This window comes from Plecotus auritus (assembly GCF_963455305.1).
Source record: "Plecotus auritus genome assembly, chromosome: 6".
NCBI classification, from domain to species: Eukaryota; Metazoa; Chordata; class Mammalia; order Chiroptera; family Vespertilionidae; genus Plecotus; species Plecotus auritus.
In genome coordinates this window covers 24,959,345-24,984,016 of record NC_137773.1, presented here as the reverse complement: position 1 = coordinate 24,984,016, position 24,672 = coordinate 24,959,345, and the positions used below count along the sequence as shown (strand labels likewise).

The 24,672-nt window shown below is 42.6% G+C and overlaps 1 protein-coding gene across 2 annotated transcripts in view; it reads right to left on the bottom strand.

Moving 5' to 3' along the window:
• Nucleotides 1-24,672, bottom strand: part of PPP2R2B (protein phosphatase 2 regulatory subunit Bbeta) — a 342,634-nt gene that overhangs the window by 296,521 nt on the left and 21,441 nt on the right. The gene's annotated exons all lie outside the window — the stretch shown is intronic.

The following is a 24,672-nucleotide window of genomic DNA, read 5'->3' as shown; positions in this document are numbered from 1 at the left end:
GTATCATTTTCCTTCCTGGAGGCTGACTTTCCTCTGACGAGACTTGACCTCCTCTAGGAAGGTGAGCCCTCCAGATACAGCCTTTAAACCACTTGAACATTGGGACTCAAAGATGGGTTTGCTTTGTATATAACTCAGTGAAGCAGTTCCAAGTGCGCTCCCCAAATATTTATTCTATGAGATACTCTGAAACACAGGGGTCCATGACCAAATACTTTTGGAAACTGAGATAAAAATTAAGTCATTGCTTCCAGTTCTGTTCTATTGAACACTGTTGTATGAGCTATTAATCGATGTGGTGGGGAAAAGTTTGAGGTGAAATAATTTTATCAAGCTCTAAATATTCTGATTTCCTTTTGGAGATTCACAGTAAATATTGGTACATTAAAGATTCTGACAAGTCCTGTTAAAATTTAATTTTGTTTGACTTGGTGCTTCTCCCTCTGGTTTGATTTCTCATCTCCTGTATTATTATTATTTTTTAATTTTTATTGTTGAAAGTATTACATATGTCCCCCGTTTTTTTCCCCATTGACCCCTTATAGCCCACCCAGCCCCCACCCCAGGCCTTTACCCTGCTATTGTCTGTGTTCGTGGGTAATACATATATGCATACAAGTTCTTTGGTTGACCTCTTGCCACCCACCCCCACCTTCCCTCTGAGATTGAACATTCATCTCCTGTATTCTGCAGGGAATTAGTGGATAGTTCTCTTTTGGGAATCTAGGCCTGATCCTGTCATCCCTAGTTCAGTGACTATGACGGAGTCATTCTTCTCTTGGCCTCAGTTTCCCTACCTGTAAAATGAAGCAGTTGTACCAGGTCATCTGAAACTTCCCTTCTAGTCTAGCATACCATCACCTAAACATGGACTTGGTGGTGCCACAAATCAAATGCCATAACCTGTCTACTTACATATCTTTAATCTGAGTCACAAAATGATGGTCATCTTTTCAAGCTATAGAAATCTTAACCATCTAAATATTATTTTGCCTCCATCTCTAGGAAATCACAGAACGTCAAGTATTCTCTGGATTGCAGTCATTTACTTTTTTAAAGAGCGTTGGGGTTCTCTTTGATCAGCCAGTTTCCAGGATAATGAGAAATTACCCAGCATCTCCAGAGGGGTTCTAGTGAACCACTGTGGGACCTTGGGTAGCACCTTCACCTCTCTGTGCCTTATACTAGTAGTCTTCACCCACAAAAAGAAAATAATGAGGTTTGCCTTCATTCCTCTGAGACACCCTGTGAGGACTCAGTAAAACGACTCTCCCTCTGGCCATATGCCTGCCACTATCACATGTTCTCAGAAGCATGCCTGGTCCTACTCACTGTCCTTCCATTCTAGAGCTGGGTGGGTGCTACATAAAATACGCCCATTGAGATTATGACTTAGTATTGTCTGGGTGAGAATATGCCATCTTAATATAGAAGACAATTTACTGTTTCAACATAACTTATCTTAGTCATAGCAATTCTTCTGAAAATACAGAGCATGACAGTGTGATGGTTAACAGCTGGACTTCGACATCAGACAAACCTAGGTTTGAACCCAGCACTGTCATGTACCAGCTGTGCATCCCTAGGCAAGCTGCGACTCTCTGACCCTCAGAGTCTTCATCTATAAAGTGGGAATGATATAACTCACTGCAAAGCTGGTGCGACAATGCAATAATTCTTGTAAAGCTCTTTGTACAGTGCCTGGGCATGTGTGTGCTCAGATATCAATTAAAAACATTATCTATTTATTTCAGACATAGAATGAAAGGAGATCCAGAAGGAAAATTGTCACCGTCCCAAGGCCAGGAATCCTGCACAGCCGTCAGGAAGGATAACTGTAATTAGTGCTCGCAGCAAATGTTCATTAGCTGGCCTATATTATTAAGGTTGGCCTGAGGCCCTCTTTAATTAATGCGGTCATTGTTCATTATGGAACACTGCCACCTGGTGGACAAAGAGGCCACATGCAGTCAAGGAAATCGCTGAGATTATTCAAGGAAGAGGCTGCCCTGTCCACCTTGTCCACATTGGTCTGCGCCTTTTGATGTGGAGCGATGTCCAGGGAGAAACCTTGGGCTTCCTGCTTATGTATACATCCCCCAAAGTCAAACTGACACAAAAAGATGTGGGAACTCTGTTCTATCACTGAGGCTGGTGTTGGCTATGTGACCTAACCAAAGATCACCCTCTGACAACACGATCTAAAGTAAACCCTTCCCTTGCCATGCACACCCATCATGCCCTTTTGTTTTCTACATAAAGCATATTTTTATCTAAAAATATTTATTTGTTTATTTATTTTTTAAATATATTTTATTGATTTTTTACAGAGAGGAAGAGATAGGGATAGAGAGTTAGAAACATCAATGAAAGAGAAACATCGATCAGCTGCCTCCTGCACACCTCATATTGGGGATGTGCCCGCAACCAAGGTACATGCCCTTGACCGGAATCGAACCTGGGACCTTTCAGTCCGCAGACCGACGCTCTATCCACTGAGCAAAACCGGTTAGGGCTGTTTATTTATTTTTTATTTCCCAGCCCCCTCCCACCAACTGGAATGGAAGGAAGCTCCCTAGGTACAAGGCCACACTGTATTCCTCTATGTATCTACCCCTGACGCCAACCACGACCTGGCACATAGTAGGTGCCCACAAATTTCGTTGTTTATAGAATAAAAATAGCAATGGGAAAGCCAGTAATCACAGAATTACTGTTTGTGGGTCTTTATTTTCCAGGCACACAGCCACGCTCTGTACATAGATCATCTTACCTAATCTTTATAATCACCTTGCTGGGTGGGGTTATGTCATCACCCACATAGAGTCAAAAATTTGGGGGCCTAGAAGTGATCTTCCCAGATCAGTAACCACAGCACCTCTTTGCTCTGCATTATGATTCCAGATCTTATTTAATCCCCTCTCTTTTGTAATCTGTACAATAGTTTCGCCCATTTTACAGATTTGAAAGCCAAATCTCATAGAAATGAATCAGTTTTCCCAAAGTTACTCAGCTCATATTTAAAACCCAGATCTTGTCTAATTCTAAAGGTCCTGCTTTTATCTCTACAACACACTGCCCTCTATTAGAATCACCGATAGAAAGGACTTTCTGAGGTCTGTCCTGGAAACCCGGACCTGAGTTTTGGCTAAGGATCTGAAACAAGCCTTGCTCCTAAGCCAAATATCAAGCTGGACTTTTCCGTAACCAGGTCTTTATTGACCCATAGAGGTTTCCTGTGTCCTCACTTCAAAGGTAATAACTAGCTAAGATTTACTGAGATTCTATTATGTGCCAGGCAGGGTCAAATGACCTCGTTTAATTCTTATAACAGCTCTGTAAAATAGGTTATAGTGATATCATTCCCATTTTACAAATGAGGAAACTGAGGCAGAGCAGTTAAGCCACTTCCCCATGATTACCCAGGTTCTAAGTCGATGTCCTGACTTGAACCCAGGGCATTGGACTCCAGGACACACTGCTCAGCAGCAGTGACCCCTCCAGGGTGCTCATCCTGGTACAGTCCCTCTGCTGTGGAAAACCTCAGGGCCCCTCCCTCAGTGCAGCACGTCCTGGAATGTTTCACCTCAGAAACTGTGCAGAAGTTGTAACAGACCGGGACACCCAGATATCCTGCAGCTCCCCACCCCTTCCTGTTTGCAGACCTGGCCTACCCTTTAATGAGCTGTGGGAGCAGCAATTCCCTAGGGGCACCTGGGTCAAAAAGAGAGACGGACTCAGCCCAAATCCAAAAATATCTTCACTGCTGCAAGCAAACCAGTGAACATTTCCCCTCCCAGTTCTGGACGTTTCTCAGACAGCCCACTCAGCTCAGGTAAGTGGCGTTCACCACGCAGGAAAGCAACGAAGGCCCCATGCAGCTTGAACAATCCTGCCAAAAAGTGTTAACGAGACGTTGGCGAGGCACTTTGGGAAATGTGACCCTGAGCTGATTGAAGTGTGTGTCCTGGCTCACACCTGGGCAAAGGGCTCAGGCAGCATCCCAAGGCCAGTAGCAAGGTCAGTCCGCGGGTCTCAAGTCAGACAGCTTCCACTCCGCCTTGAATGTTCCTCCAGAGCTACAGGCAGTGATAGGGTTCCGGGAAATCCTAGTCCTCCTTATATTCATTCATTCATGTCCTCACATACTTACACCTTTGCAGTACATATCTATTCAGTACCACCTCTGCTTTAGGTCAGGTGCTGGGAACATCAAAGTGAGCTAGAGACAGTGAGTCTAGATGACTGACACAACCAGAAGTCAAGCCCTGGTTTGTATCACTTGCCATTTTCATGTGTGAATATGCCCATCATGGCCAATGTCACGCTACCAATATTTGGTCACCGAGCATGGAGTTGGGAAGAGATGCATAGTCTACATAACCTAGATTATAGTAAAATGCGGTAAAGTGATTAGGAAGGAATGAGTATTGGTATCTATTATTTTCATTTTAAAATGCATATAATTACTTTAAGCTTTTATAATTTGACTTTTGGTAATGGCAGTGTTTACCACCCAACTTGCAACAACCCCGTACATTCAACAGCTGGCTCTTGCAAGGTGGGACTTGTTAGCTCCAGGATACCAAGACATAGTATGCTTAGACAGTCTCCGACTTTCAAAAGTTGATAGCCGAGTTGAGGAAAAAACTAGTGAAGAGGATTAAATACTTTGTGAGAAGGATGTACAAGGTGTTGTGGGAGCATTTGGGAGGCAGATCCAGTCAGGAGCTGGGTTTGGGAAACTTTCTGAGACAAAGACATCCAATCTGAGACCTGCAGGAAGGTAAGTATTAAATATGTGAAGGGTGGATAGTGGCTGTCAGATGGAGGAAGCAACTTGTGAGAAGGTTTTGAGTGAAACCGGATAACAGAACATTTGCGAAATATAGTCTTTCATTATGGCTGGAATCCAGTGTTCAAGGTACAAATGTGACATGAAATAAGATCAGGGAAGAGAAGAACAGAGCCAGCACCTCCAAGCCATATTAAAAGAGTTTGCTCTGAGGTGGCTGGGTACTCATTGACAGTTTGTGTAGATGGGATGCCATGATTCGATTTCTGTTGGAAAGATCATTCTGCCTGCAGGATGGAAGAGATACAGGATGCGGGAGACCAGAGGAAGTTGTCACGTATAGGAGAGAGAAGAAGGTTGCCTGCATGGTGGCAGTGAGGATGCAGAACAGACGGAATCAACAGTCATTTAGAAGGTGTAAAGTATCTTTTTCATTCAGTGTGAGATCTTACTGGGTCTTTGTATGATGAGTGATTTTCTATTGAAACCTAGAGACTTGGGTGCTTTGTTATGAGCCTCCAGATCTTCTTTAAACCCTCTGCTTTAGCTGGCTTTTTTTAAAAAAATATATTTTATTGATATTTCACAGAGAGGAAGGGAGAGGGATAGAGAGCTAGAAACATCGATGAGAGAGAAACATCGATCAGCTGCCTCCTGCACACCTCCCACTGAGGATGTGCCTGCAACCAAGGTACATGCCCTTGACCGGAATCGAACACGGGACCTTTCAGTCCGCAGGCCGACGCTCTATCCACTGAGCCAAACCGGTTTTGGCTAGCTGGCTTTTTAAAGACATTGCTCTGGAAGGGGAAGCGGGGGGCACAGCCTTGGCACTGTCTGTGGGGGTTAAAAGTCTAGGTTTTTTCACTTAGCCTTCCTTGACAGCTGAGAGGGAGGGATTTTCATTATTATTGGGCAGGAGGGAAGGAGAGGTGAGGAGGTTCTGACTCCTATAGGCCCCTACTGATGCCCCACTGCATGGAAGGCTAGGAGTTCTCTGTCACTGCTTCCCTGAAAAGACACCATGTATAGGGTGTGGCCTTGCTTCTGCTGGGCAGCTGTGAAAGTCCTGACTCTTCACGAGGCATCCTATGATGCACCCCCAGTGGCGGGGGGGAAGGTGGGGCGACTCGACCTCATCACTGCCAGGTGGAGTGAAATCCCAGGCCCCCTACACAGTCTCCATTGGCCCTGCAGTCTAGGGGTCCTCATTACCACTTTGGCCTTCTCTGATCTCACCTCAGTGGGGATGTTGAGAATCTTCATTACAGACTCTTCAGGTCAGAAGTCTAGGCTTCCCACTCAGCCTTTGCTGCACGTGTATAACAGGTAACATGGAATTTTGAAGTAAGACCAAGAAAAGGCATGGCAGCTCTGTCTCCAGGAACTTTTTCATTCTATGTCCTTACGATGGAGAATCTGTTAAGGATTACATGGAGGATGGGATTTAGAATATGAGTTTAACGCTAAGCCTCAGCTTCCTTCCTTACTTGCAAAAAGGAGATAATAACAATGACCGTATAGGACTGTTGGGAGGCTTTAGATTAGTCATATACATGAAGTTCCTAACACAGAGCAGGGGTTCAAAATATGACACTTGCTGTTATCATCATCATTAATGTCAACATTGTCACTGTCACACTGACTAGAAATATACACCATAGTTTTGCATGAATTTAAGTCGTACTCAAATTCTGGCTCCCTCTGCGAGAACACTGGAATGGTCAGTGGCCATCCTCTGTAGCTCCTGTTTAAGCCAGGAGGTAGGAACAGGCCCCCAAGCTATGTGTGACCCACAGAAAACTACTTCTCATTAAAAGCACTGTGTTTACCCTCTAGGTAAGGACCCACTTTGGGAATAACTGAGCAGATTTTGGGTTCTTGAGGTCAAGACAGTAGTCAGAAAATCTCTTCCAGCCATTTGGCTCATATTCTGCTGTGGCCCAGCTGGGTTAGACGGGCATGTGACAGAGCAGTAGTCCATTTCCACAACTCAGTACAGCTCAAGCAGGCTTTTCATGCACCGTATGTCACTGGAGTCAAGTGGTGATGGAGGGAGGGCATTTTGCAGGGGAGGAAAGACAGGGATGAAGGCTCAGAGAGGTAATAACTTGCCCAATAAAGCAAATAAGAGGCTGAGTCAGGAGAGGACTTAGTTATTCAATACATATTTGGTATCATTTTAGTTGGGGTTCCTCTAGAAGCCCACCCTGAGTCAAGGATCCGATTGTGAGTGGCTTATTTGGGAGGTGACCCAAGGAAACATTGGTAAGGAAGTGGGGAAAGAAAGAAAGGAAGAAAAGGCAGTCAATAAAGAATGCATTTGCAAGCAATTTAGTGCCAAGGGCCCTGGAGCATAATCCTGTTATAAAGCATATACCTCTGAGCTAGCCCACCTCAGGGGCAAGAACACTGCTCCCTGCTCCAGTGTTTACCCATCAAGCCCAACAGCTCTTGGCTGGAGCCCCTGGGAGTATGAATGCCTTGGTGTATAACTCTGTGGGTGCCTGCTCTGCCCACACTTAAGGCACTGATGGCTGACAGACAGGTAGGTGTGCATGGCAGTGGTGAGTGGTATGGCTATGCACCAGGCATTTATATCAAGATGTTCCATACCCAGCTCTGTGCCAACTGCAGGGGATGTAGTCAGGGTCAAGACACATAATTCTTGGTCGTGTGGATTTATTACTTAGTGGGAAGGACCTACAAGTAAATAGGTGATTGTCATGCAGAGTGATAGGCCTGTGAAGATGGAAGTATAGAATGCTTAGGAACATACAGAAAGGACCCCATCCCAAGATTGGGAGGGGTCAGGAGAAACTTCCTAAGGGCCGTGGTATCTCAGTTATTCAAGTCACCACGCTCTGGACTCTGAAATTTCTACAATCCTGCTCCCTTTGCACAGAATACCATTCTCTCCATCTTCAACTTGGTGTCTCCTACACACTCTTCATGTCCTCACTTATATGTCACTTCTACAGAGAGATTTTTCTGAATCTCCACACTGGGCTTTACTTTCCAGCAATATGCCTCCGTAGCAATCAGTATTTAATGTTAAATATGTGGAGTGCATGCCTTTCTCATTGTATCCCCAGTACTTGGCGCAGTTGCTAACACATAGGAAGTGGCGATCATTATCTGTTGAACGAAGGAATAGATGATCAGTCTGTAGAAAAAGCCACACTCTCTGCTGAGGCTGGGGCCACAGGAAGTAGGTACTATAATTGGAGGTGGAACCAGTAATGGGCTCTGCCTTCTGAACGAATTCCTTAAGGCTGAATGTGTAGGTTTGAATTCAGAAATGATGCAGGCACTTCCCAGTTCCCTAAATCAAATAGTTATACTCTACCCCAAAGTGGAAAGGAAATTGGGATTGTCTTGGTTACATACCAGCCTTCCCACAAGTTCAACTCCACATTTACTGAGTAGCTACTACAAGCTGGGGATCATCTTCTGGGGACTCAGGGGGAAATGCTATGTCTGTTCTGTGCAGTGTCCATTCTACTCAGAAGACTCCAGGCTCCAGAATCCAGGAAAGAGAAAACATACACAAGATGATAGAACTGAGGCCAGACTAGAAGAGATGCCGGGGATCATGAGCATAACCCAGGATGGACAGGGGCACAGAAGGGCAAGATTTTCCCTTCTGGACTTGATCGAAGTGGGAGAAATGATTTGTTACTGTTGGATGGATAGAACTGTCCTACACTCATAAAATAAGCAATAGAAATTGCAAAATACATGTCTTATTTCAATTTTCTCTGAGGCAAGGTTCAAATCTCAACCCTTTCATTATGATAAAGAATGAAAAGACTCAATGACAATTTTAGTAAGTGTATGGGCAGGAGTCATCCGCATCCTGGGAGTAGGATAACAACCGCTGTTCTTTTGATTATTTTTTCAGGATCAAGGACAGTAGGATGTGTGTATGGGTGAGCTCACAAGCACATCCTCATTGTGGAGAGAGTTATGCTAGGCCTATGATGCATTCATAAATAAAAATGCATCCAGGTCGACAAAGAGAGGGAGAAATCAAGTCAAACTTGTAGATTAAGGAAGCCTTCCCAGAGAAAAAATTGAGCGTGGCCCTAAATGATGGGGAGAATTTGGGCTGTAGAAGTTGTAGGGGGCAGGTTATGCAAACACAAGAATGCGGAAGTGTAGGGTATGTTTAGGGACTTCTAAGTCATGTGGTATGGCAAGGGCATAGTTTGCATGGAAGAGTGTAAGAACATTACAGAGAAAAAGCAAGTTGAGTTCAGGGAATGGAACAGCTTGAGCACATACTGAGAAGATGAGATTGTTGTCTGTTGGTGGTAGGCAGCTACTGAAGACCCATAAATGGAAGCATGGTTTGATCATGGAGATGAATTACAGTGACAAAGAGGGCCTGGACTTCAGCGGTAGGAGCACCAATAAAAAGGAGAAGACTGCTAGCGAGACATAGAAACTTAATGAGGACATTGAAAGACAACTTGAAGTTGACCCAGAAGTTCCAGTTTGGGGCCAACTTGATGGTGTCACTGCTAGAGAGGGAACTCAGAAGGGATCCATTGTCCAACTAGTCATCTCCTTCCCCTCACTGTACTTACCCACAAGCCCTAGACCCTCCTGGATCCCCCAATCTACTCCCCTTCCAGGCCTTTCCTATTTTTACAAAAACAACGATTTTTCCTCATTCTTTAGACAGCCTGGCTTTATGGCTTCAGGAAAAAACAACCTCTTTTGAAAGGGCGGGGAGAGACCGACTCCATGTTTCCTTTGTTTCATGTCCTCCACCTCGTGGAGTCAGGTTCCCGCCCTAGAACCTCTCCAAGAGCCCAACCCACACTTTTGAATTAGCCAATAGAAATGCAAGAGGAAAGTAAGCCGCCCTGCCCCCATGTGCAACCTGACCCCAACCAATCAGCGGAGGCCACACTACCTCACCCCTCCTACCTCTCCCAGGCCCCCTATAAATCAGCGCGTTTGGGGCCTGGGGCTCTCTCTGCCTCCTGCAGCTGCTTCGGCGAGTGTGGTGGATGGGGAGCTTGAGCTAGCTCGATTAAAGGCTCTTTGCTTTTGCATCGGACTCGGCTCCCTGGTGGTCTTTGGGGATCACGAAATCTGGGCATAACACTTTGAACTTCAATTTCCACCTTTTCAAATTAGAAACACAGGATTGCATCCACTGCTAGAGTTCTATTTTTTTTTTTTTTTCCCAATTACTTCTTCTGCCAGGACCAAGTTGTTCAGTTATTAAACTTTCAGGGCATTCTCCTCTTTCTACTGGTGTTCAAACAAGGCGCAGTGACTTACATAGAAACTTGGCAGTAATGGCAGGATTTCAAGCAGCAGCCACAGAGGTCAGTCTGGAAAGGAGACTTGGGTTCAGAGGAGCAATCGGATTCTCAGATCCATTCATTTAGCTACTTCCTGCTCTGGCTCCTGGTGTCTACCAGCACCATCCACAGATGACTTAGTGGTGAATGAGGGCATCAAACTTGACCACTGCTGCTCAAGGCAGTCAGTCTTCTGGATGGGCCCTCAGAGTAAGACCAAGCAAGCATGTGCACTGACCCCCAACATGTGGCCTTTCACCAGAGCCTTCCACATTCTGACAACTCCATTTCTACTACTCTTTTGAATTAAAATGGGCTTCTCAGTGTGTAGACTCTGAACCAGCATCACCTAGAAATTCATCAGCAATGCATATCCCCGGGCTCCACCCCAGACCCACTGAATCAGAAACTTGGAGTGGGCCCAGGGGTCCCTGTTTGAATAAGCCCTGCAGATTCTGGTGCACGCTAACAGTTGAGAAGCAATGAATTAAAAGAGGGAGAGAAAAGGGAAAAATGCATTACTATGCCTAAATAATACATGAATATATTCATTATTTTGAGCTGAAGGCAGACTCGGTAATATAATGCGGTAAAACTTTTAGAATGAATGGAATTTAATTTTTGTGAATAAAGGAGCCACTTTAGTGAAACCTAGCAACATCTCCATGGACAAAGGAAGAAATTACCCATGAGTCTTAGGTCCAGGATATTCAGTTAATTAAGGCAAATAAGTGCTGGTTTTTTATTTGCAGCATCTAGTTGCATGGGCTCCAAGCCCTACTCTTTTTTTTTTTTTCATTTTTAAAAGCTGTATAACCTTTGATTTAAATGAAATCTAAACTGAAATCCCAAAAGTAAAACAGATAATTGGGTTGTCCACCAGGGAAATGAAAGGACTCAGATCTCTGCCTCCTGTAGCAGCCTCCTCCACATCTCCCTCCTTCCTCCGCCTCTCTCCTTCCCCCTTCCAGGGCTCCAGGCAGGGCCCATTACTGCAGGAAATAGCTTTAATTCCCCCTTCCCATTGCATATCCAATGCAAAGGCCTCAGGGAAATTCTATCCTATTCCTGGGACAGGCATTTTAATTAATGCAAAAAGAAAATTTGTTTTTGTTGTGATGGTGTTTTTCCCTAAAGACCAAGGGTGGGGAGAAGGGAGGGGAACATCACCCTGGAGAGGCCCTTTCAGGGACCAGGTGAGTGCAGTGAAAATGCAGGTGCTTCAATCAGCTTTGCAGCCCAGAGACTGAACCACCTGCCCAGGAATGCGCGCCCAGTAAGCACCATTAATTAACCCCATAATCTGGGAAGCCTATTAAATTGTCAGCCCAGGAAGTGGGAGTGACTCAGTCTTTGTGTCTGCCACCGTGTTTTGCTTAGGCAGATGGAACTGACTGTACTGGCTTCCTTTCTCCAAGCTTTTCCTGAAAAGAAAAACCCACCTGTATTTGTGTGCACATTCTCAGCCTCCTAGAAAAACAGAAACCTGGCTGGGCCAGCTCCTCAGCTGCCTCAGAACTTTGTGTGAGTCAAGTCTCCTTGGAAACCCCCAGGGTCACCAAAATGCTCAGCCAGGTCTTCAATCACTTTCTACTACACTACAATTGTTTTTGAACTATTTTTTCCTTTAGGAACTTTTCCTTCAAAATAAATGTTACCCAGAAATAGATAAAAAGGAGATTCATTCCACTTGCCCTTTAGCCTTCCTCTATTTTTCCTCTATCACCCACGGACCCTGAGGGATGCAGCAAAACCTAGTTTAAACCCACTAAACTGGTGCCAAAAAAAGACCGAGCCCAAGAAGTAAAGTCAAAGGTCATAGGGCTAGAAAGAATCAGAGCCTGGATTTAAAGTTAAACTCTAGTTCTGAGATCTTTCCTATGCAATCCATTAAGCCTATACAATTATTCCTTCAGCTGGCATTGTTTCTAGACACTCATTCATTCTTTCCAGGACCAAATTGTTAGTCCTCCCCCAGGAACTGACTTTTCAGGCCACTTTGTTACAGGAAACCGGAGAAGAACCAAGCAATACTTAGAGAGATGGAGTTACATTTATTATGCGCGGGTCCAGAGGAAAATGTCTCTCAAATTCTGGGCCCCAACATGGAGGAATTTTCCCTATTTATATGTTTTTACCTTCTTTGTCTCCCAAATATGGGGTGTTTCCGGCCCCTTTTGCAAGTTCTTAAAGAGCCCCTATATGCTAGGGCCTTGAGACCTCAACCAAAGGCCTGGCCTGGTGCCAGCACTGATAATTTTGTCCGGGAAAGGTTTAATGGCTTCTCTGAAGTGGGAGTAGTCTTATTTTCCTTATTATTTAAGCAAGCAAGCATCTACAGAAGCCAAATAGCAGGGTTAAAATTTCAAACAGCAGTTTTTATATAAGATGGATGCTTCAACTTCACTATGGACATTCCCTTTGCTGAGACCACATTTCACTTGCAGTGACCACATTCCATTATCTCCCATCCGGGTATGCATAAAGAAGTCTCCACCCAGAAAAAGCCCCCCAAAATTCCTTTAAAAGCCACTGACTCCCATCACTGGGGGCTGGAGCCTTCCAGGCTCAGCCACCTGGTTTGTGGGTGTTCGAATAAATTCATAATCCCTCACCATTCTGGTCTCGTGTGCTCCTCCTTCGGCGATCTAACACAAATGTTTATTAAACACCTGCTATGTTTCCAGCACTGGCTAGCTGCTGTGGACTCCATGGTAAACCAAAGAAGATGAGGCCCCACACTCACAAATTCTATTACAGGATAAATATACCAATGAAATGGTCACACAAATAAATGTAAAATTACAACTGTTATGTTCACTGTCGAGGGGAGGCAGACAGTATTCTAAGAACTCTGCTTGTCTCAAGTGAATTTCAAGTCCCTTCGCCATTTCCTTGTTCTTTAGGGGACATCACAGTTACAGAAATTATGACAGGGGGATTTTTCCTTCTCAGCCAGGTCAGGGAAGGTTTCCCAGAAGATGTAAAACCACCACTGAGATCTAAATGTTTAGTGGTTAAGAAGGGAAAGATGAGAGGGAAGAGCATTCCTGGCAGAGGGAACAGCATGTGCTAAGGCCATGTAGCAATTGTATGGCAAACTGAGAGAGTGGCTGAAACAGAATAGAGTCAGGGGGAAGGGGGACTGGCCAAGACCACCCACGACCATGTTGAGCATATTTAAAAGTCTGTCTCAACCTGGCTGGTGTGGCTCAGTTGGTTGGGTGTCATCCTGTGCACTGAAAGGTTGCAGGTTGGATTCCTGGTCAGGGCACATGCCTGGGTTGCAGGCTCAATCCCCAGTAGGGGGCACGCAGGAAGCAGCCAATCAATGTTTCTCTCTCACATTGATGTTTCTCTCTCTCTCCCTTCTTCTCTCTCTAAAAATATCAATTTTTAAAAATCTTTTTAAAAAGTCTGTCTTATCCCAAGAGCAATGGAAGACCATAAAAAGTTTTTCAAGTCGGGGAGGAGGGCCACCTGCATAGTCAGATTGTTGTTTCAAATTATTTCTCTGATTCCACTAGGGGGCACAAATCCAAGGAGTGCTTAAGGGTGGACAGGAAGTGCAGTTTGGGAGCCAGAGACAATGGTGGGTTGATCCTGAATGATGGCAGTTGGGATGGAGAAGTGGATGAATTTAGGAGCTAAGTGTGCATTAATGTGGACAGGACTCAGATGTGGAGGGGATATGATAGGACAAGGGAAATGGTAAAAATTATGTATAGTTTATGGTTCATGAATAGTGACAATGAGCCCTAACTGGTTTGGCTCAGTGGATAGAGCGTTGGCCTGCGGACTGAAGGATCCCAGGTTCGGTTCCGGTCAAGGGCATGTACCTTGGTTACAGGCACATCCCCAGTAGGGAGTGTGCAGGAGGCAGCTGATCAATGTTTCTCTCTCATTGATGTTTCTAACTCTCTATCCCTCTCCCTTCCTCTCTGTAAAAAAGCAATAAAATATATTTAAAAAAATAGTGATAGTGAATATTGCATTAGATATGGTTTGGCTTCTTACATATATGCTAAGGTTCTCAACCTTGGATGCACACTACAATCATGAAAAAGTGAAAAAAAAATCAATATGTAGATATATACATATCTATCTATCCTATATAATAAAAGCCTAATATGCTAAGTGTCCAGTCGTCTGGTGACTGGTCGACTGTTCAGCCAATCAAAGTGTAATATGCTAAGGCTGTTCAACCACTTGCTATGACATGCACTGACCACCAAGGGGCAGACGCCCCGACCGGTAGGTTAGCTTGCTGCTGGGGTACGGCCAATCAGGACTGAGCAAGACAGGCTGGACATGCCCTGGAGCCCTCCTGCAGTCCCTCCCCAACTGGCCAACCTCTCGTGTCCCTCCCTGGCCCCGATCGTGACCAGTGGGGTGCCTCGGCCTAGCCTGCACCGTCTCGCAATCCGGGACCCCTTGGGTAATGTCAGAGAGCTGGTTTCAGCCCGACAGTGAACGACCAGTCGCTATGATGCGCACTGACCACCAGGGGGTAGACGCTTAACGCAGGAGTTGCCCCTTGGTTGTCAGTGTGCTCCCACAAGGGGAGCACCGCTCAGCCAGAAGCTGGGCTCATGGCTGGTGAGCGCAGCGGCGGTGGCAGAAGCCTCTCCTGCCTCTGCGTCAGTCGGACATCCCCCAAGGGCTCCTGGACTGCGAGAGGGCGCAGGCTGGGCTGAGGGATCCCCCCTGAGTGCAAGAATTTTGTGCACTGGGCCTCTAGCATACTGGTATATATATCAGCACTCAAGCCTCATCCCCAGAGATTCTGGTTTACGTGGTTGAGGTGAGGTGGGCATTGGCACTTTTCCCAAGCTCCTAGGCTGATTCCAATATGCCACCAAGTTTAAAACCACTGCTCTACCCACCTACCCTGGGGACATTATATAGTTCCTTCTCTCTTTGTACATGAAAATACCAAGATTGGTTTGCCTCCCTGAAAGAAACAGATTCCCAGAAAATCCTGGCAAGTAAGGCAAAGGACAGATGAGGAAGTAGTCAACCACACATGGTCAAGGGCAGTGCAGTAAAACAGAAGGGACACCAAACTCACAGAGAAGTCACAAACTCTGCCATGAAAAAGCAACTTTCTCATCTGTCAGATAAAGGCTTTAGACCAGGGGCTTAATCACAAGGAACAACAACAGCCTGTAATTATTGAAATCTAGAGTCCAGGTCAGTGGTCGGCAAACGCATTAGTCAATAGAGCAGCAAACCATGGCTCGCGAGCCGCAGTTTGCTGACCACTGGACTAGACCAGTGGTTCTTAAAGTGGAACTCACATCACCTGGGGGCCTGGTTCACACACAGATTGAGCCCCACACCCAGAGCATCTGACTGAGTAGCTCTGTGGTGAGGCCTGTGAATCTGAATTCCTACAAACCTCTGGTGTGATGCTGACACTGCCCTGCATCAAGGCTGGGACAAAGGTGCCATTAACAGAGAGAGGCACCCCAAGAGGGCCATTCTTTAAGCCAGGGATCCTGTTTCTATTTACATTTTGATGCCTTATTTGCTATAACTTTTTGCAATAATTTTGATTTTTAAAAATATTGCATTAAAATATTACTTATTTGATTATTGAGTTTCTGGGTGCCCTTTTATATTTTGCACCTACATGCGGTGCATCATTCATTTGCTTTTCATTCCAACTGGCCAAGGACCACATGTGAGCACCACCAAACTGTAGGACTTCTAAGGGCCTTTACGTTCTAATGTTTCATTAAACAGAGGGGTAGTAGAGGTAAAGAGAAGGAGCTTGGGAGCTAACCAGCCAGTGTTCAGCCTGTGTATATGTGCCCTCCCATTTATAAGTTGTGCAACTTTGATGAAGTTGCTAAGCCTCTCTGGGCCTCCATTTTTCCTTACCCACAAAGTCAAAATAATAATGCTGATCACATAGGTTTATAGTACCTGATTGAGATTACACCCATAAAGCACATAGGATAGCCAGAGATCATCAGCAAATGCTTCTTGTTTAATTGTCTCTGAAGGTTCCCTACAGATGAGCTTTACCCTGACTTCTTTGAGACCTAAGAGGAAACCTTTTTTTTTTTTTTCAAGGCTTTATATGATTTATCCAATCATGCAACTTCTTGTTTCTCATGCTTGTCCAATTTGTCCCTTTGAGTTTGCATTCCTTTTTACTAAAAAGGTAGTTCATATGGTTAGTGTAATGAAAGGCAGCATCTTAAATGAAAGTCTTTAGAAAAGTCAAGATGAATCTTTTGGACCGGTGCTCATTATTTATTGAATATCAATAAAATAAACAGCCAGTAGCTTACAGAGTCCAAGAATCCTCCCACTTATGTGGTGGGACACAACTATTTGTATCAAGGGGACACTGACGGTCATTGGCTCCTAGAAATGTAGTGAACACTTGTAATAAATTCGTGCCCCCAACTGACAGATTCTTGGCAGGGCTCCAGTTTCTCCAGAGAGCCAGGTGAAGTAACGGTAGGGGTTTTCAGAGGAGGAAACCCAGGGCTCATGGTGTCCATTCAGGTATCCTCACGCTGGATCCCTGCCATCTTTCCAGCCTCACGCCTGTCACTGCTCACCACTTTTTTTTCCCATAGGACTTCCCACTGTGTGTCCAACACTGTGTAAACCCACTCCCTTCCTGCACTGACTAAGTTGTTATGCACCTGGCATGGCCTTCCCTGCCTCTCCACACCAAAATCCTATTCATCCACTGAAAGCCAGCTCAAGCATAACCTCCTCTCAGGACCCCCTCCACAACCTGCCACACTCCATGTCCCTGTGGTTGTTACTGTCAGTCCCTGTTGGAGAGCATCTCAGAAGTATGGAGTTTTCCATTCCAGCACACCATCCTTGGTATGTTGTTTATCCTCCATAGGAGGAGATCAACTCTAGCTGCTGTTTGATTGGTGTCAAAGAAACTCTGGTTGATTGTCAGACTTTAATGAGCAACAAAAATAACAGAACCTTAGGTTCTACCTAAAATATCAAATTTGATATTTTGCTGCTCAACAGCATGATAAATTATATGCATGAGTCATATTCCAAAGGGATGTCTCCTTAGATGACACTGGGCTTCTTTACTGATATGTGGTTTAATGTGCAATCTACATGAACTAAGAAATATTATAAGAATGATCCTGGTGAAACCCATTGCTATATCACTGTCAGATAGCTCTTAGAGAAAACCTGCAGTGTGCCTTTATTCCTGCTGGAGATATTGTCTCCATGATTGAGGACCAGGAAAAAAAGTATTTCTTCTGAGCAACTGGGGAACTTTAATCTTGTTGATGGCAGTGAATTCTGTCCTCTTTTCTCTTTTGCCCAGACTAGGAGAAAGCCCTGAATAAACATTGTACAGAATGTTTTGGTGTGTATTTTTTTATATTGATGCTACTCCTGGTTTCACATTATTTTCCCAACTTTATTTTTTATTTTTACTTCCATTTATTTAACATTTTTTCCCATAAGACACTTCAAATCCTTTTATAAAATAGGTAAGATAGATCCTTAGATAACGAATATTTCTTTGAAAGCAGGTATTTTTTGACTTTCCAATAATTAACCTAGAACTTGACGTATTTGTATGCATTTTTAAAGGAAATAAAGAAGAAGGGTTACAAGGGGAAAGATGAAATGAAAGTTGGTGGTAGAGGTATCTACTCTCTACATCTAGATGAACAGTGGAAACAACTCAAGAAATATTTAAAGACATGTAAGCCACACCAAATATTTTAGAATATCTGAAAATCTTAAGATATTGATCTGCATATTTCCAACTGATTTTAATATTGTACAGGTAATTTTTAAGGCTGCATCCAGATATTTGGCATATATAGGCACAGCCAATTTAACAACTACCAATTTAACAACTACCCCAAGTATGAAATTGTTGCCTAACTTTCTAAAGCTTGTTTGTGTACCCTTTTGGTTCAAGATATTGCATCTGGAGTAATTTCATGCATTTGTTTTATACTCAGTGTAGCCATTCTAATACAGAAATGCTGTGAGTATAAAATGAGACGAGAAAGCACTTTGCAAAGTGAAAAGTCTTAGTCAAAAGCCATGTCATATGTATTTATTCATAAGCACACACTTTGCTAGGGTATTCATTTATCTGTCAAAGGAAACTCTAATTTTGTGGCCTATTATAAAAGAGCTATAAGTGTGGTGTATAAAAAGCATATGTACACCAACACAAATCCAGCAACATATACAAACAAATAAATTATTATGGACTCTGTGGAGTCATCCTGGACTCCTTTCTTCCTCTCATACTCACACCACTTACAATTGGTCAACACATTTGGTCACCACCAACTAACTCCATAGCTGGCACCCTGGACTAAGCCACCAACCTCCACAACTGCAGTAGCCTTGCAACAAAAGTTCCTGCCATTGCCCTTGTCCCATTCAGATTTGCCCACACAGAGGCCAGGGTTCTCTTGGAGAAAAGCCAGCCAGACCATGCCACTCCTCCACCCAATAGCCTCCACTGGCCTCAGCCTCCACTGGCCTCCCATTTCACTCAGAGAGAAAGCCAACGTTCTCGTAATGCCCTTTTCTTAACCTCTTGGGACACTTTCATAATACTGTTCCATCCTCAGTCCATTCTAGCCACTTGGACTCTATTGAACTGTAAATATGACAGGCAGGTGCACGGACTTTGATTTTGTTCTTTGTGCCTAGAATGCATTGACCCCCAAAATTTCCACACAGTTCAATTTCTCAACTACTTCATGTCTTTGTTCATATGTCATCCTCTAGTAAGGCCTTTACCTACCACTCTATAAAAGTGTAACGCCTTCCCATTCCTGCTCAGGAAATTTCTATCTTCTTCTCTTGCTCAGTTTTTGTCCATAAGATTTATTACCTTCTAGTACTTTCTAATTCTCATTTTTTCTCTCTCTCTCTGCATATATATATATATATATATATATATATATATATATAATATATACATATATATACACACATATATGAATTGTTGATGCTTATATATAGCTATATATGACAATTAACAAACTATATATATAACTATATGTTTATATAATTATTTTATTTAAAAAATATATATGTTTGTTAATTATCTGTCTCCTCCAAATAGAACTCCATGAGAGCAGAAATTTTTATCTGTTTTGTTCACTGATATTGCCTGTTATATAGAAGGTGCTTAATAAATGTTTGTTGAATAAATCATTAAGTCATCTCCAGACCTTCTTTCCTCCAACCAATTTTAAAGGCTTTGGTGGGATTAATCCCATATCACTGCTCTGTTCTAAAATTCTCATTGGCTTTCTATGGCTCCAAAAGGAAGTTCACATTGCACAGTAAGAATAGCGTGACCTTCTACTATCATTTCAGTTAATGATAGTAGAAGGTCACGCTATTCTTACTGTTGTTTTCTCACTACTCTTGTTTCCTCTCTTTGCCTCTCTGAAAGTCCAAATTTTAAATTCTAGTCATAGCCCATTGCCTAGATTGAGTGCCATCTCCTGCATGAAGCCTTTGGTTCCCTTCAGGAGAAAGCCATCTGTCTCACCTTTCTTTGAGTCTTACTGTTGGCTGACTCTCATGACATATCACTTCATCTTGAAGAGTACAACAAAGGCTTAAGAGGTTCAAATCTGTGAGTGTGGCCTTGAGCATGTTCCTTTACTCTCTAAGTCTAGTTCTCTCATAATAAAATGAGGATGGTAGTAGCTTATTACAGTATGATTATGAGGTTATATAAGATAATGGAAATAAGTCAGATTTTCTCAATAAATGTTACCTATTATCATCATCATCAGCATCATCATTTCTTCACTGAAATACAGTTATGCTTTTTTTCCTGCTAAACTGTAAGCTTTTTGAAAATAGAATAAATATTTAATTTGCCTCTACGCACACCTAGGTACTCAGTAAATATTTGTTGAGTCAAATGAGAATCAAGACCATAACTGTGTCCTCTAAGTTAAAGGAGAAATACTTGCTAAAAAGATGACAGCATTTTTCTTTTTTGCAATCATTTTGTAGCAAGCAAATCTACTCCTATCTGACTTTATTTTATTCCTCGGATATTGTTAGCATAGAATTTGAAGCTCACTAGCATTAGGTTTTCTTATTATATTTCCTAGTGTATATAAATAATTCATCAGTTAGGAAAATATCAACCTGCACCTTTCTAAAATAGCCCAAGAAAAAAAGTTCAAGGGCAAAAATAAAGTTCAGTAAGATGTGGCCCGTGCCACTGGAAACAGTCACATCTACAGATACCCTGTAGAGCTAATATACATAGTAAGTGCCGTGGGAACACGGGAGAATATTTAATCCTTTGTGTTGTTTGGGGAATATTTCCTAGAGGAGATGACCTCTGAGCTAAACTATTAGAAATCAGTGAAAATTAGTGAAGAAAAGAAAAGTGACATAGGCATTCCCTCCAGGCAGAAAACATGGCATACACCAAGGTAAAAAGACGAAACAGCATAATGTATGCTGGATTCTACAGCATTCTGGCATGATTCCAGCTTCTATTCCAGGGCAGGAATTGGAAAATATAAATTTAGAGAGTTGTGAGTTGAATCATGGAATACCCTCAGCGCTGCACTCGGGAGCTATATTTTGCAGCTAAAGGGGTGCTCTAAAGGATTTTAAATGGGGAACGAGTATGATCACATTGATGTTTTAGATAGATTTCTCTGGCTACAGGTAAAGGCTAGACCCGAGGAACACAAGAATCAAAGAAACAAAACAAAAACAAAAACCCAGGTCAGGAGGCTATTGAAAAACTCTGAGCTATAAAATGGACCACTTAACCAGGGAAGTCGGGCAATAGAAGAGAGGATGGGATAAAAACCTATAGGTAATAAAATCAGTAGGACTTGGTGTTTAGAAGGGAGGAGTAGGGAACCTAGGCTTCTACTTGGGTGACTGTGCAGAACGAAGGTGACACCAATCACTGAGACGGTACATTGATGACAAGGAGCACAGTAGGGACTGGGCAAGTGGGAGGAAGATGATGAGTTTGGTGTTAGTCACCCTGGAACATCAGTACACACAGCCATAAACTTAGGGAAGAAATCCTAGCTGCACATAACATTTTAGTGTCATCAGAATATAGTGTGATTAACCAGGGAGCGCATAAACTCACTCAAAGGTAGAGTTTATATAGATCCCAGAACCCTGGAGAACACAGCATAAAAGGTAGAGGAGGAGGGGCCCACAGAGGAAGCATATTAGGGATGTACAGAGAGGGAGAAGAATCAAATGAAAATAAATTTGGTGAAACTAGGGAGTAAAAATTTCAGGAAGGAAGCACTGATCAACAGTGTTCAATACAGCTGCAATGTAAAATAAGATATAGAATTTTAGTGGTTCTTAGATTTGGCAAAGGCATTTAAAATCAGATTTGAAGCAAGAAGAAAAGCAAGAAAGGGTGGGGCCTGCTGTTTGACAAAGATGATGTAATGGTAACTGATGACAATGAGAGAGGAGAAGCAAATAGCATGTCCATTGCTTATCTATCCCATCATTTGGAGAATGATCCCCAAACTGGAAAGGCAGAGCCAGTGTCTTTAACAGGGAATTCAAGTCCAAGATAAATTAAAATATAGCAAAGACATAACAATATTGCTTTATATATAAGGATGTACTTCAGGCCTAGATGAGTTATACTAGTATTCTACTACACACACACACACACACACGTCCCACAGTTATGGCTTTAGAACTTCTGTCAGAAAATTTTAAGCATCATAGATAAGAATATTAAAGATACTAAAAGACTGAAGGCTAACAAAAAGAAAAGAGGGAACTCAGGAAAATTGTCTTTAAATAGATCAAGCACTATCATACAGAATGGGAAAGAGATTTATTTCTTGGGGTCACAAAAGGCAGAACTAAAATCAAAGAATAGAAGTTGTAGATTTCAGCTAATTATATAGAAAGACTTTCATCATCTAGGGACATGCACCACTTTGAAAGGCGGTGTCTTCCTGGCTTAGAAGTCTTTGAACTTCATGTCATCTGTCAGGATGGACGGTTGGACTCAATTTGAAGGGCCAATACCTGGCCCTCACCCCCTTTAAGAAACATCATTTATTGGAAAAGACACTTTTCCCTATTGAGCTTAGAAAATAAAATATATTTTATTTGTCATCCTGGATTATATTACCTCTAAGGTCCCTTCTAAATAGGAAATCCCGTGTATCTAGATTCTAGAAACGACAGTAAATGTAGTTTCCACAGTAAATGTGGAAATGATGATAAAAAGAAACAGATTAGTTAACTAAATTATTTGGGACCTGGAGTATGTTTCATTTCTCATGGGACTCCTTGAAGGACAACTAAGGTTGTGGGTTGAATTAGGCAGAGTTCCATGTTGGCTTTAGACTATCAGAATTATAAACAAATATTTAGTGACGTCCTCGTGGTGCCAGACACAATTCCAGGGACAACTACTGTGGAGAAAACGTGTCAAGGCAGACACTAGGCACACTGGGAACAGAAGGTGACGATGCTGTAAAAGACTTCTTGCCATCTCCCTTCTTGCCAGTTAAAATTAATTATAATGATCAGAGGCATCAGCATTGCATCCTTGCTTTGTATAGTTCGGCCTACAAATCAAATATTGTGCTCTGTTTATTACTGCAAGACCATAATTCACAGAGGAAGGTTCAGAGAGGTCAGTATTTATGACTACCCAAAGTGTTTCATTTGCAAGAATTATAAATGGGAAATCTGGCACATAGTTAGAAATGTAGATCTTCTGATTCATAAATTTTCCCCATTGACTTTTATGTATTTCTTAAACTGTGCACCACCGCTCTCAATATTGTTTTGGAACAGAATGACCATAAATATTTAAATAACTGCTGTTCAACAGTCAAAGCTACTTACAACAGAGGCTGTGGGAAGATGCAAATGTCATCCTCTGAGGTCAGGAAAATCAAGTAAAACAGAAAAGGTTCAAAGTAAATTGTCTCTGGGTTCTGTTCTAGCATCCAAAGCAAGAGAAACTTCCTAAGATAATGCTTGTAATATATTAGTTACTCAGTGAATATTTTTAGAATGAGATGTATGCCTAAAGGTATTTGTCACTAACATGGGGATGGGTGAGAAGGAAGATTTTAGCTTTCACGATGGCTAAAATGATGGAACTTCACTAATCTAATGCTGGCCAAATACTTTTACTTTACTTTTTTATCTGTCCACTAGTTTGAAAGGAGGTACACCAAAAGCACAGAGTGTTTTAAATTCAAGGTCTACCACTAAGATCCAACAAAGTGGCTCTTGTCTCAACAATCAGTCTAAGAAATATTCTCAGTATGTGACCTTATGTTGTCAATAAACCTTGTTTTACAATGTCCTAGAGAAGCCCTCTTCAATTTCCTGGGCTAGATCCAGTTGTGCTGTATGGCAGCTATGGGAGTGGTCTGCCCAGATCCTCCTTCAGGGAAAATGTGCTGTGAGGCAGGTAGTTAGCTGAATCCTCCAACTTTCTCACCTTCAGGATCCAACACGGCATCAACACCAAAGCCATGATCTCCCTGGGTTGCTCCCAACCAATGACCAGGCACAGCATGGGTGCTATATCTGTTCATTCTCAACCAAAAGAGGATTCCTCTAGAAGGCAATCTTTGCACTGGCGCTCCCATTAATCTGGTCAAGGCTTTTTAAGAGCTCATAACAGTCTCATGTTTTTTCTATACAATCTTCATTCCTTTACTCCCTCCTCACAAAGGTGTCAGATTTGCATCATTATCTACATCTCTCCCACACCAATGATCTCTCTCTATTTCCCTCCATAAGTATTTTCCCTAATAAATCTCTTAACACTTTTAATTCTACCTTGGCATTGGCTTCCTGGAGAACCCAAACTGATATACACAGTGATATATTCTCAAAGTACTGTTCAAAGCACATATCATATTAGTCACTATATACTTATTTACATAGGTATTTGATAAATGATTCTCTTCTCATAGGACTTTTAATTTCCATTGGGGATAAGAAACATGACTACTTCATTCCTAGAATCCATCAAACAACCTAAAAAATCACAAGTGATTTATAAATTACTATTGAGTAAATACATGAGTGAAATAAATAGTGATGGTATCATAACATCATGAAAGATTTGGGGGCTGCATTGAAGAGGGTAGAACAAAGTATTCTACCTAACAGCAAATTCAAGATCTAGCACCTTGAATCAGGAAGGGTGGAGAGAGAGAAGAAATATAAAAATAAGCCAACAGTACTTATAAATTTACTTTGTTATATCTTTTTGCTTATGGAGTTTTGATAGAGACTGAGAGAGAAGGTGCAATCAATACTACAAAGACCTCGTAGGTCATATTTACAGAATCTGATATTAATACACTTATTTTCATTCCTAACGATTCAAGTAATGACCATTCTAGATTGATGCCTCATTGACATTAGTCATAACTTTGAAGTTCAGACATATGTGTTCCTAACGGAAAGAGGAAGAAATTTTCCAAACCAAACCAAGGAAATTCCCATGAAAAGTGAGAGTTTAGAAAAGGCTATGTAACTACAAGTTCCCAGGGTATT